The sequence below is a fragment of the Saccopteryx leptura genome, chromosome 8, assembly GCF_036850995.1.
Source record: "Saccopteryx leptura isolate mSacLep1 chromosome 8, mSacLep1_pri_phased_curated, whole genome shotgun sequence".
NCBI lineage: Eukaryota > Metazoa > Chordata > Mammalia > Chiroptera > Emballonuridae > Saccopteryx > Saccopteryx leptura.
The window spans coordinates 68,978,690-68,991,894 of NC_089510.1; the positions used below are offsets into that span (position 1 = coordinate 68,978,690).

At 45.5% G+C, this 13,205-nt stretch overlaps 1 non-coding gene across 1 annotated transcript; it reads right to left on the bottom strand.

The window, feature by feature from the left end:
* Positions 1-10,701: 10,701 nt before the first annotated feature.
* Positions 10,702-10,777, bottom strand: TRNAV-GAC (transfer RNA valine (anticodon GAC)). Its single transcript has one exon. It is a non-coding gene; the product is annotated as a tRNA-Val (tRNA).
* Positions 10,778-13,205: the final 2,428 nt, after the last annotated feature.

Consider the following 13,205-nt stretch of genomic DNA (forward strand, 5'->3'; position numbering starts at 1 on the left):
GTTGGTTGCATTGGTCCAAAGAGCAAAAGTTGCCGGTTTGATACCCGGTCAGGGCACATACAGGAATGGATCAACGTTCCCCCCTCCCTCCCTCCCTTCCTTCCTTCCTTCCTGGCTGCAATCAATTTAAAATAATTTAAATCCCAGGTGCTGAGAGAGACAAGGCATGACAGTGAAGTCTTATGTCTATTAGGAAGCACTGGACTGGAAGTAACAGAAAATGTGACTAACAGGGGTTTAATCAAATAAGGGGTTATTTCTCCCATAAAACAAGAAGTTAGTGGTAGATGATTGGTGATATTGACTCAGCTGCTCAAAGGGTGCTATCAAGGATTTTGTCTTGCCCTCTGCCATTCTCACTATGTGGGCTTTTTGTTCTCATGCATGTCCAACCATATGATCTTAATGTGGCTACTGCAGCTCCAGGTATTTCCATCTGCATTCAAGGCAAGGAGAGATTGCGCCAATGGCATTTTCCTCTTTAATCAAGAAATCAAAAGATTTTAACTTGCTAACTGAAAGATTTAATAAACTGGTTGAAAATGTAGAGGAAAGAGGGGAAGGAAGGGAGGGAAGGAGGGAGGAAAAGAGGGAGGAAAGGAGAGAATGAAAGAAGACAGGGTGGGAGGATGGGAGGAAGTAGGAAACAAGGAAGGAATTCTTCTCAGAGCCTTTCCCAACATCTTTTTGGAGAGAATGGAATCACATGGCCACTTTTAGCTGCAAAAGAAGCGGGGAAACAGATTATCTAGTTTTTGCCTTCTATGGTGAGAGAATACCAAGAAAGAAGGAGGTTAAGAATGGCTACTGAGTTTGCCAACCAACAGAATCTGCCATAGAATTCTATGTTTTGGCCATGTGATGGCATTCCAAGAATAAATCACAGAAGTCTGTCCTGGTCAATACATTTTTATACAGGCTATTTCCTGTAATTGGGACCTCCATTCCATTCCTATACCTTTCATATTAGCCTAACAAAGCCTTCAGTGTATTCTGGAACTATACTTTTAAAAGCAATTTGGCAATGTGTTTCAAGGGCCATAAAAGTGTTCATAAATTTTGACCCAGTGTTTCCACTTCTGAGAATTTATTTGTTCCAAGGAAATAACCCAAAAGGGGTAAAAAGCCCTACATGTTCAAGGATGTTCATTATAGCTTTAGAAATAAGAAATAACCAAAAAATCCAACAATAAGGGAATGAGTAATTAAATCATAGTACACTCACTGGATGGCATATTGCACAGCCATTAAAAGTGATCATTATAGCTTGGCCTGTGGTGGTGCAGTAGATAAAGCATCCACCTGGAATGCTGAGGTCACCAGTTTAAAATCCTGGGCTTCCCTGGTCAAGGAACATACGACAAGCAAGCAATGAACAACTCAAGTGAAGCAACTATGAATTGATAGTTCTTGCTATTTACCTATCCCCTGTAAAAACAATAAACAAAATCTTTTTTTGAAAAAAGTGATCAGGACTGGCTTTAGCTCAGCGGTTCCTTTGAGTCAAGTTCGATTGTTAAAAAAAAAAAAGTGATCATTATAAATTTCACTTAGTGATGTGAAAAAGGGCTGCAATAAAATGTTATATTAAAAGACAAAACATGATCAAATATATTATTTGAACTGCATACTCTGCTTGGGGTGCCATAACAATACAATAGACTAGTTGGCTGAGATAACTGAAATTTATTTCTTACAGTTCTGGAGATTCAAGTCCAAGATCAAGGTGCCGGCAGTCTGTGCCTGGTGAGAACTCTCTGGGTTGCAGACAACCAACTCCCCACTGTTCTCACTGGCCTTTCCTAAGTATATGCACACAGAGGAGGGGAAACTCTGGTGTCTCTTCCTCTTCTTACAAGGGCACTAATCCCACCACGAGCACCCCACCCTCGTGACCCTTTCTATATTTCAAAGGCTTCACTTTCCAAATACCAACTCATTCTGGGTTAGGGCTTCAACATGAATCCTGGTGGAACACAATTCAGTCCGCAGCAATGCGTAAATGTATGCATGCCTTGTGGACAAAGCCATGAAGGGAGTTCAAAAAAGTTGTTGGCTTAGATGGATGCAATTATGCGTGAGTTTTTTTTTTTTTCTGTTCAACACTTCTATAATGGTGTTACGTAGTTTTCAACATAATTAGGAGAGCAGAGAGGGTTTGGAATAAAAATGATCCATCTTCCTTTTTTAAAAAGTTATTTTTTTAGAGGTGGGGGACAGAGACACAGAGAAAAGAGGAGCAGGAAGCATCAACTACCATATGTGCCTTGACCAAGTAAGCCCAGGGCTTCAAACTAGCGACTTCAGTGTTCCAGGTTGATGCTTTATCCACTGTGCCACCATAGGTCAGGCAATGGTCCATCTTTCAAGCCTCAGCTCAAATGCCACGTCTCCTCTAGGAAGCCTTCCTCAGTTTTTCTAACCACATCTTTTCTGAAGTTCTTATTATACTAGACCATATGCTCTTCTGGGGCTAAGGCAATGTACAGTTCCCCTTTGTTTCTGACCCAGGCCAGACCAATGGCACAAGAACCCAAGCCAGGAGCCCAGTGGGGTGGAGGTCGTGAAGAGTGGGGAATGTGTGCAGTCAGAAACCAGGCAAGGGATCGAAGCAACAGGTCTAGGGCACCGGCAGGTGCAGGGCTTAAAAACTAGGGACATATGCTGCTGAGCATTGAGTTACAGCTGGTTTTTCTAGTTATTTGAAATTTATTTTATTATTATTATGTAAGTAATATATGTCTACATGTATTATTCACTGCAAAAAAAAAAATTAAATAGTTCAGATTAAGCTCACCTTGGCTCCTACACAATTGAACTCCTCTCCCTAGGGATGGTCAGTTTAGTATATACAGTGTGTCCGTAAAGTCATGGTGCACTTTTGACCGGTCACAGGAAAGCAACAAAAGACGATAGAAATGTGAAATCTGCACCAAATAAAAGGAAAACCCTCCCAGTTTCATACCTATTTAGTGCAGTTCAATGTGGGCTCACGCACAGATTTTTTAGGGCTCCTTAGGTAGCTATCCCGTATAGCCTCTACAGACTCGGCACTGACTGATGGCCTACCAGAACAGGGTTTCTCCACCAAACTGCCAGTTTCCTTCAACTGCTTATTTCACCAAGTAATGTTATTCCTAGGTGGTGGCACTTCATTATAAACGTGCCGATATTCACGTTGCACTTTGGTCACAGATTTGAATTTAGCGAGCCACAGAACACACTGAACTTTCCTCTGTACCATCCACATCTCGGCTGGCATGGCCGTGGGCTGCTCTGCTGTATACACGGTGTTACGTCATCATCTGCGCATGCGCACATGCTGCCACATCATCCTACAGAAACTGGGAGGGTTTTCCTTTTATTTGGTGCAGATTTCACATTTCTATCGTCTTTTGTTGCTTTCCTGTGACCAGTCAAAAGTGCACCATGACTTTACGGACACACTGTACATTCCCAAAATAGTCTTCCTCGTGCAATAGTTTCAAAGTGTGCATCCGTGTTTACATAAATAGAACCAGTTGTTCTGAGTCTTGCTTCTCTCTCATAATGAGACCTTTTCACTTCAGGGTGCAAAGGGCTACCTTTGGTTTGGACCTCAGAAAACCATTACTAACGTGGATATTCAAAAGTGTACTTGCCTGAACTGTGGTGGCACAGTGGATAAAGCATCGACCTGGAAATGCTGAGGTCGCTGGTTCGAAACCCTGGGCTTGCCTGGTCAAGGCACATATGGGAGTTGATGCTTCCTGCTCCTCCCCCCTGTCTCTCTCCTCTCTAAAAAAATGAATAAACAAAAGTGTACTTAGCCCTTTCTCTATTAATGAATATCTGTGTTACTTCTGATTGCTCAGAAGTCTGCCACTCCCAGCACGGTCCCAGGGCCAGGCCTCTTCGTGCACTGGGAGCACTTCTCCAGGGAGAGACGCGGCATTGTGGGGAAGGCTTGGGCACTGGCATTTTCACAGGCACTGCCAGATCACACTCTCCAAACACCACTACAAATTCCATACTTACCAACAGCAAAAAAGGTGTCCAGCTGCCCTCAGTGTTGCTTGACTTTCATTTCTTCGATGACTAGTGAGGCTGAGCCTGTGTTAAACGTTTATTAGCCATTTGCAGTTCCTCCGAGGCGAACTATTTGCCCATCTGTTCTGAAATATCACTTTTTTTCTTTTGGGTAGTTTGTCTTTTACTTATTATTTGTAGGAATTTATTACATAATCCTTGTTGTTAATCTTTTTCAATTGTATATACAGTATTGCAAATACCTTCTTCCAATCTGTCACTTGTCTTTTAACAGTATTTATGGGTTGTTGTTTTTTTGTCATACAACAGTTTTAGATTTGGACATAATCAAATTTAGCAAACTTTTTCTTCATGGTTTTTGTGTTTATGTCTTGCTAAAGGAAGCCTTTCCTACCCCAGGGTTATAAACAAATTCTCCTATATTTTCTTTTAATAGTTTTATAGCTTTGTTTTTTTACACTTAGCTCTCTAATCCATCTGGAATGTATTTAGTGAATGGTGTGAAACAGAAATCATCTTTGTGGTTTTTTTCCACACGAATAGCCAATTGTCTCTACAATATTTATTGAAGAGTTCATTCTTTCCCTACTGCTTTTAAATGCTACTCTATTCTACACTGAACTTCTCTTATAAGAAACCTTTTAAACTCTGTTCCACAGCATTGGTGCATATGTCTTGTATTCCGGCACATTTTAATTGCACAGCTTGGTGATGTTTTTTGATCTGATGGGGCAAGTCCTCCCTCATCATACTTCTTCTTTCTTTATTTTTAAAGATTTTATTTATTGATTTTAGAGAGAGTAGAGAGATAGAGAGAAAGGTGGGGAAGGAGCGGGAAGCATCAATTCATAGTAGTTGCTTCTCCTTTGTGCCTTGACCAGGCAAGCCCGTGGTTTCAAAATGGCAACCTCAGCATTCCAGGTCGATGCTTATCCACTGTGCTATCGCAGGCCAGGCCCTCACTGTGCTTCTTTTCAAATATTTTTTGACTAGCCCAACACAGTTATTCTCCCAGATTAGTTTTAGAATTGGCTTGCTAAATTTCACACAGACACACACAAATCCTGTTGTGATTTTGATTGCCATTATGTTGAATTTATAGAATTCCTTGGGCAGGACTGATACCGTCACAGGAGCTCTCTCTGTTTCCTTCAGATTTCTCTTACGTCTCAGGTGTGATCCCAAGGCCAATTCCACTGCTTATTAGCCCTGTGATCTGCGGTGGGGCTCAGCCTCTCTGAGCCCTGGCACTATCATCTTTAACACAGCAATACCATTTCCTGTCCCAGAGCTGATGAAGGGCCCAGGGTGTGAAGGCACTAGATGCTGAGCTCCCAGTGGTCAGGCCTCTGCCTCATTTAGCTCTTGGACCCAAGACAGTGAGTTCTTTGCACAGTCCTGAGGGGAAGAGGAGAACAGAATGTTTCCATTTAGGTAGATTCAAAGGGGCAGGCTGTGGGGTTGGCATGGAGAGAGGCAGAGGACTAACAGGTCTACCACTGTACTCAGGTACTTTACATGTATTACCTTATTTGTCCTCAGAACAAGTCTGTGAGGTAGGCACTATCATTCTCTTTTCATAGCTGAGAAAAATGAGACTCAGACAGAGACCTATCTGGACTCAGACGCAAGGTTCTAATAAACCCCAACCCGCACCCTCTGTCCTGCCCAGCTTGGGAGCCAGTGGGGGCCTCTTCTGGTCATAAAGCCAGAGCTGCTAGATGATCTGATAGTCCCATCGGAGGTCTAATGAGCCCAGAGCCGACTTAGCCCCAAGACCCCCACATGAGCACTCAGCACAGTGACTAACACATATTAGGAGCTGGTTGAATTCGATCGGGATAAAATCCAAATACTATAATGTGAATGCGACAAAGAGTACAGTGAGTGCTAGACAAGTTTAGAGGAAGAAGAAAGCTCTGTGGACTCGGGAAATCAGGGAAGGCTTCCAGATGGAGGTAAGATTGGAACTCAGCCCTGCGAGATGGGGAAGATGTGGACAAACATAAGAGAGCAGGGAATTCCAAAATCAGAGCTGGTACTGCCGAGAAGGGGGGCCCAACTGGCTGGATAGGCAGTATGAGTATGTACAGAAAAAGGCATTTCTTGCATGACCAGGTGGTGGCGCAGTGGATAGAGCGTCGAACTGGAATGCAGAGGACCCAGGTTCGAGACCCCGAGGTCGCCAGCTTTAGCGCAGGTTCATCTGGTTTGAGCAAAAGCTCACCAGCTTGGACCCAAGGTCGCTGGCTCGAGCAAGGGGTTACTTGGTCTGCTATAGCCCCACGGTCAAGGCACATATGAGAAAGCAATCAATGAACAACTAAGGTGTCGCAATGCGCAACGAAAAACTAATGATTGATGCTTCTCATCTCTCCATTCCTGTCTGTCTGTCCCTGTCTATCCCTCTCTCTGACTCTGTAAAAAAAAAAAAAAAAAAAAAAGAAAGAAAAAAAGAAAAGAAAAGAAAAAGGCATTTCTCAATGACTGAGGGCTTGGCTGGCCAGTGTCTACAAGATGGAGCAAGGCTGGGAGGCTACAGTATGGACCTGGTATCTTCTAAGCCCATCAAGCTAACCACAGCATCCTAAAGTTAAGCTTCCCCTTCCACCTGCAGATCTCACAGCCAGTTGCCATGGCACCAAAATACACAAACCAACTGTGGGAAGTAAACTGGGAGGGGCAGGAAAGGGCTGCTTCCTCATGTCTTCGCCTGCCCCACACTGTATCCTGACCCTATCTCTTCATTCTGACGTGGTCTCTCCACTCCATGCATCAGTGGTATATGTGTGCGTGCCTGGGCGAGAGCTGTGTGCCCTTGGGTGAGTGCTTCAGACTCTCTGAAATCAAGATACAGATTTCCAGGTATGCACATATTCTGGTCATGGGTCCCACTTGCACCTATTGGAGAAAGGAACCCCTTCATATACCCTGAGAAGAAAAGACAGAAGGAACAACACAGTTTATGCCAGGTGCATTATACACAGGTTGCCAGGTTGAGTTTGAAAGTTTAAAAACCAAAGCACGTTAGTTCAGGTCCTCTAAGAAGCCAGACCCTGTGATGGGATTAGATATGCAAGATATTTATTTGCAGAAACATCTCTGAAGGAAAAATGGAGGTGAGCCAGAGGAGGTGTGCAACTGTCAGACCATGATACAGACCTAAACCCTGTCAGGGAGCGAGGGGAGGAAAAGGGTTAGACGGCCAGAGCCTCGGACTGCAGCGTAGCTCGAAAGAGGTTTTTGCCAAGCCAGTAGGAAACCCTTGAGCTAAAACTGTCCCAAGAGGAGGCCTGCATCTCTCAGGACTGGGCCCATCTTAGAAGCCCTGCTGTGACCAGTGCTCATTGGGGAGCAGCCCCTGGGAAGTATGGCCTTGGCACCAACACTCGGGAGCTGAGGCCCTTGGTCAGTTACACTCCTGCAGTATGCGCTGAGCGGCACCTTTCCAGGGCTGCCACCTTAAGCATTGTGGTGCCACCACCAGCTTGATGCTGACATTATTTAAGCCCAAGGGTGGCTAGGTGTTGAGGTGTAAAGATGATGCATTTGGGCAAACCTCACTATGGTGCTTCTCTGCTTACTGTGTAATCACACTCAGGCTCTTTACTAACCTGACTTTCAATATATCTACAAAATGGAGTAACAATACCTTTTTTTGTGGGTTGCTAAGCAGACAATCTAGGACCTGAAACTCTCTCTTCTTAGTTCTAATGGGAGAAAACTAGACGGAGTTGACTGACTAAAGCCTAAGTCCGAGTCCAAGGGAAGAAGTGCTTTTTCCCCTTTCTAGGGGAGGTTCAATGTTAGCAGACAGAAAAGCAGACAGAAAGGAAAGTCCTCCCGAGACCCACTCACGGTAGATGTGGTACGTGTTCTTCTGTACTGTCGGGATGGTAAATGCTTCCTAACCTCATCAAATGTATAATGTCTATGATTATTTCAAAGTAAAAGTTTATTCACAAAATTTTTCAGTTAAGAATGCCATCACCTGCAAATATCAGAAAACCCAACTGCTTCTGTTGTAAGCAGTAACATCATTTAATTGCCTCACATAACAAGAAGTTAGAAGGTAAGAGGATCTGGGGTTGTTTAGTTCCTCAGTGATGCCAAGGTGCTAGATCCATGTCTGTGCTTCTTTTGGTCTTTGCCTCACTGTCACAAGATGGATGCCACAGCTCCAAACATCACACCCTTCCACAATTCTGTCCCAAACAAGAGACAAGGAAAAGGTATAAAAGGGGGCATTTACCTCTCATTTCTTCTCAGAAGAAAAAACCTTTCCCAGAAGCCAACTGAAGAGTAGTCCTATATGTTTCATTGGCAGGATTTAGACCAATCTTTGACCAATCACTGGCAAAGGTATCTCTGGGCACAGAACTGCTTGAACAAGATCAATGTCTATTAGCAAAGAAAACTGTAGAGAATGACTCTTGAGTAGGCAACAAGAATGTCTTCCATAGGAAGAATTTCTGGAAACAGAATGAATCTTTCCATCCTTTGAGCATAGCTAAGCAGGCGTCCCCAAACTACGGCCCGCGGGCCGCATGCAGCCCCCTGAGGCCATTTATCCGGCCCCCCACCGTACTTCCGGAAGGGCCACCTCTTTCATTGGTGGTCAGTGAGAGGAGCACTGTAGGTGGCGGCCCTCCAACAGTCTGAGGGACAGTGAACTGGCCCTCTGTGTAAAAAGTTTGGGGACCCCTGGAAGAGGTTACACATACAGTAAAATGGGAATAATGAAAAATAATATACAAGACACAGGAGTCAAGCCAAAAAGGAATTCATTCAATTAATAAAGGACCAGGATTCAGGGGTGATTAGAATAGTAAGCACAGTCTATGATAGTAGAGCTGACAGACACTTTGCCCTGAGAGAAGGAGCAGGTCAGAGAAACCCTCACAGAATCAATGTCTAACAGAGTGCAGCCAGATGAGTAGTCCACCAGACAAACTGTGTTAGAGATGAGCAGACTCAGCCCATGAAAAGCTATGTTTGTACAGGAAGGGCTCATGGATTTCCCGTCACAGACCTAAGAAAGAAAAGGGATGCGTTTCCAAGCCTCCCTTCAGGGATACAAGGACATAGGTTGGCCAGAGAAAGTCTTCAAGGAAGAGGCAATTTTGGAGATGACAACAAATAACACGGGCCTGCATGGAATGAGGAAACTCAGCTGGCCCGACATGGCCAGTCCCAGATGGTCCTTTCTGCCTCTGCATGCCTTGTTCTACTTGGAATGCCCTGCTGCATCTCTCTCCCTGGAAAACACCCTCCTACCTTTAAAGAGCTCGCTCAAACACGGCTTTCTTGGAGAAGCCTCCCTCAGGAGACGCAGAGCATATCACACACACACCATCGACCTCATGCCTCGCGATCACCACGTTCTCTGTATTTGATCTGATATCAGGTCTGTATACCTTACTAGCCAGAGTGCTCCTCCCAGCCATTATCAACCTGACTCTCGGCAGGACCCATCTGCCCTGTGAGCCTGTAGCTAGGAGGGCCCGATAGAAGTTCTAAAGGGAAGGAAGGGCCTGACCAGGCGGTAGTGCAGTGGATAGAGCATCAGACTGGGATGCAGAGGACACAGGTTTGAAACCCTGAGGTTGTGGGCTTGAGCACGAACTCACCAGCTTGAGCGTGGGGTCGCTGGCTTGAATGTGGGATCACAGACATGACCCATGGTCACTGGCTTGAGCCTAAAGGTCACTGGCTTGAGCAAGGGATCAGTCACTCTGCTGTAGCCCCTGGTCAAGGCACATATGAGAAAGCAATCAATGAACAACTAAGGAAACCAAGGAACTGCAACAAAGAATTGATGCTTCTCACCTCTCTCCCTTCCTGTCTGTCCCTATCTGTCCCTCTCTCTGACTCTCTCTGTTGCAAAAAAAAGGGGGAGGGAGGAGTCCAAGAATAAACAAATGGGCTTATGAATGGAGAGAGTCCTCCCTGTTAACCAAGCAGTCCTGTCCTGGCAAGTGTCCCCATCCACACTCTAGTGTGGCACCAGTGACCAGATTCAGGTACTAGACCCCTCCCTGTGGGGCTACCTCGGTGTGGACCCCGGAGAGCAGGTGCTGGAGAAGAAATGGGAGTATTGAGAAAGATGACCAGCATCTGAAAGAAGGGAAGAAAAGCATAAACTCAAACAAGATTGAAACATTGACCCTTTCTAAAAGCTTTCCATACCAAGCATTGGGAACCATGATTGAAAACACAAATACTAAGTTTAAGAACCAAAGCACTCTCTAAGGATAATTGGAAGTGTCCACATAAGACAACAAAATTAGAAGAGAATGAAACTACCCTGATGCATAAAGTAGCTAGCTCAAGGGGACCTGTAAATTACTTGTGTTTTGTTTTGTTTTGTTTTGTTTTTGTTTTTTGTATTTTTCTGAAGCTGGAAATGGGGAGAGACAGTCAGACAGACTCCCGCATGCGCCCGACCGGGATCCACCCGGCACGCCCACCAGGGGCTACGCTCTGCCCACCAGGGGGCGTCGCTCTGTTGCGACCAGAGCCACTCTAGCGCCTGGGACAGAAGCCAAGGAGCCATCCCCAGCGCCCGGGCCATCTTTGCTCCAATGGAGCCTTGGCTGCGGGAGGGGAAGAGAGAGACAGAGAGGAAGGAGAGGGGGAGGGGTGGAGAAGCAGATGGGCACTTCTCTTGTGTGCCCTGGCCGGGAATCGAACCCGGGACTTCTGCACGTCAGGCCGACACTCTACCACTGAGCCAACCGGCCAGGGCCGAGATTACTTGTTAGTTATGCAGAAAGCTTCCCAGGGAACTAAAATGATAATGGCCATGCCAAAGAAAGTGGAGATCAGGCCAGGATAGGAAAGAGGGATATGAACAAAACAAACAAACAAACAAACAAACAAAAGGCTGTGGAGATAAAATCAGAAGAGTAGTTTAGAAAAAGAAATGAGATATAACTTGCACAAGGCAGCAAAGAATGGGAAACACATTTTCTAACTCTAACAGGCCAGAGAGAGGGGATCAGGAGATTGCTGGCTCGTTCTGAGGTGGGGAGAGAAAGCCCATAAAGCAATGACACTAAAAAGCAGAGGCTTTTAATTTTTTTCTTAGCCTAAAAAGGTCATCTGTGATCTGCAAACTGAAAAGAGGCACTGCTTGGGATCATGAGACGGCAGGAAGCCAGGAGGGAATGAGAAAAGAGCTTGTGTACAGTATTCACATCCACAGGCCCTGATGACTTACATGCTTAGGTACTTAAGGAATTGGCCCAAGGTGGAGTCAGATCACTAGTTTTCACTCTGAGGGGATTTATGGAGAACTGGTGAGGGGCCTGGAGACCAGAGGAGGATTCAGGCAGCCTGTCCCTGCCTCTCTAAACCTGGGGAAGAGCAGATGCCTCTGTAAGTGCTGGGCCCATCAGCCGAGCTGCTATAATAGAAAACTATTGGGACACATCGTCAAAAAAAATCAATCTACAAACACTAGGTCATAAGGAATTAGGTAATAACAGCACTGCTTTCCAAAGAACACAGTCTGTCAGAATAATCCAATTTTCTTCCAGGACAGAATGATGGCCCTGGTAAATCAGGAATGGCAAGAGACACATAATCTTCCCTAACTTAAAGAGCAAAGCATTTATTTACCTTCATCTTCCATAAGAAGTCTCAAAGAAAAAATGGGGGAAATCGGGTCTAGAGTTGGCCTTTCTGGGGTTGAGCAAATATGAAGTTGAAGGACTAACCTAAAATACTGTTATGTTCTATGTTCTGTGTCCTATAGATGGATTGATTACAATGGGCAGAGGTGGGGAGGGGGCAGGGTAACTGAGCTGGTGGTGGCAGGACAGTGTGAGGGAAGGTGAGAGGTAGTGGTGGTGGTGAGAGAGGTGGTGATAATGGTGCAGATGGCCGTGGTGAGGAAGGCAGCGGTGGTGACGATGGTGGAGACAGAAGTGATGGTTGTGGCAGAGGTGTTAGTGGTGAAAGATGTAGTGATGTCTGAGGAGATGTACATCATGGTTGAAATGGAGATGGACATGCTAATAGTGGTGGTTATAGTGGAGATGACAGTGATGAGCATGATAGAGCTATTGACAGTGGTGGCTATAGTGATGGAGAGGGAAACAGTGCTTGTGGTGGAGATGGGGACAGATATTGGTGGAGAAGGAGACAGTGATAATGTGGTGGTTAAGGGGGTGATTGTGGCAGAGATTGTGGGAACAGTGGTAGTGGGAATACAGTGAAAGCGGCTGTGGAAGGGGGCACAAGTTTCCAGGCATTTTGGGTCCAGCCTCATTCTGACTGCCTCACCCCTACCCTGCTAGTCCTGGGGCAATGAGCCCCCTCTGCCCAGACAGGATAAGTGGCTGCAGACCTTACACAGCCTATGTGATAAGGGAGTTCTCCCAGCCCAACAGCGTGGGCACAGCCTGAGAGTCCCCCACAGCCCAGGGAAAATGTTCCCAGGACCAAGTGTAGGCAGGCTGTCCATACCCAGGACTGAAAACTATAATCCCTGTTAGCTAACTACTGGAGGTCCCCCAACCCAGGAAGTTGTGCAGGTTGGGTCTGAAGAGGTCTCTTGTGAGTTCTGGCCTTCCTACCTCTTACCACCCCGAGTTCTATTACTATAGCTCAAGGAGGAGCTGGAAAGGTGGGCTAACAACCTCCATCCTCCTTGGTTTTTGCCAGGATGTGGCTGTTCTGTTGAATGGAAATAAAATTAAAATACCCAGGCCTTGGATGGATAGCTCAGTTGGTTAGTCTTTTCCTGATGTGCAGAGATTGCTGGTTTGATCCCTGGCCGGGGCACATACAGGAACAGATCAATGTTTCTGTCTGTCTGTCTCTCTAAAATCAATCAATAAATAAAAATGAAATACCCCCAGGTCTGTGTCTTAGGAGGTCTTGGGATGGAGCGAGATGAATTGCTGGAGTCTATAGTGGGCTTCATAGAGTGTGTGGTGGAAAAGGAGCTTGCCAACTTGGGCTGGACCCCTTGAAAACATTCTTGAAGCTGGGAACTCAGCTTAGATTGAAAAAATTCTTGCCTACTTTACTGTTGTCTGCAAGGCCCCAATTGGCTGTGTAACCCAGAGTAGGGGTGGGGGTGCAGGGTGGTACTTAAACTGACTTAGGATTCATGACGTTCCCTTGTACCTTTGAGTTGGATGAGGTAGCCTCAGAGGTCCTTTAGC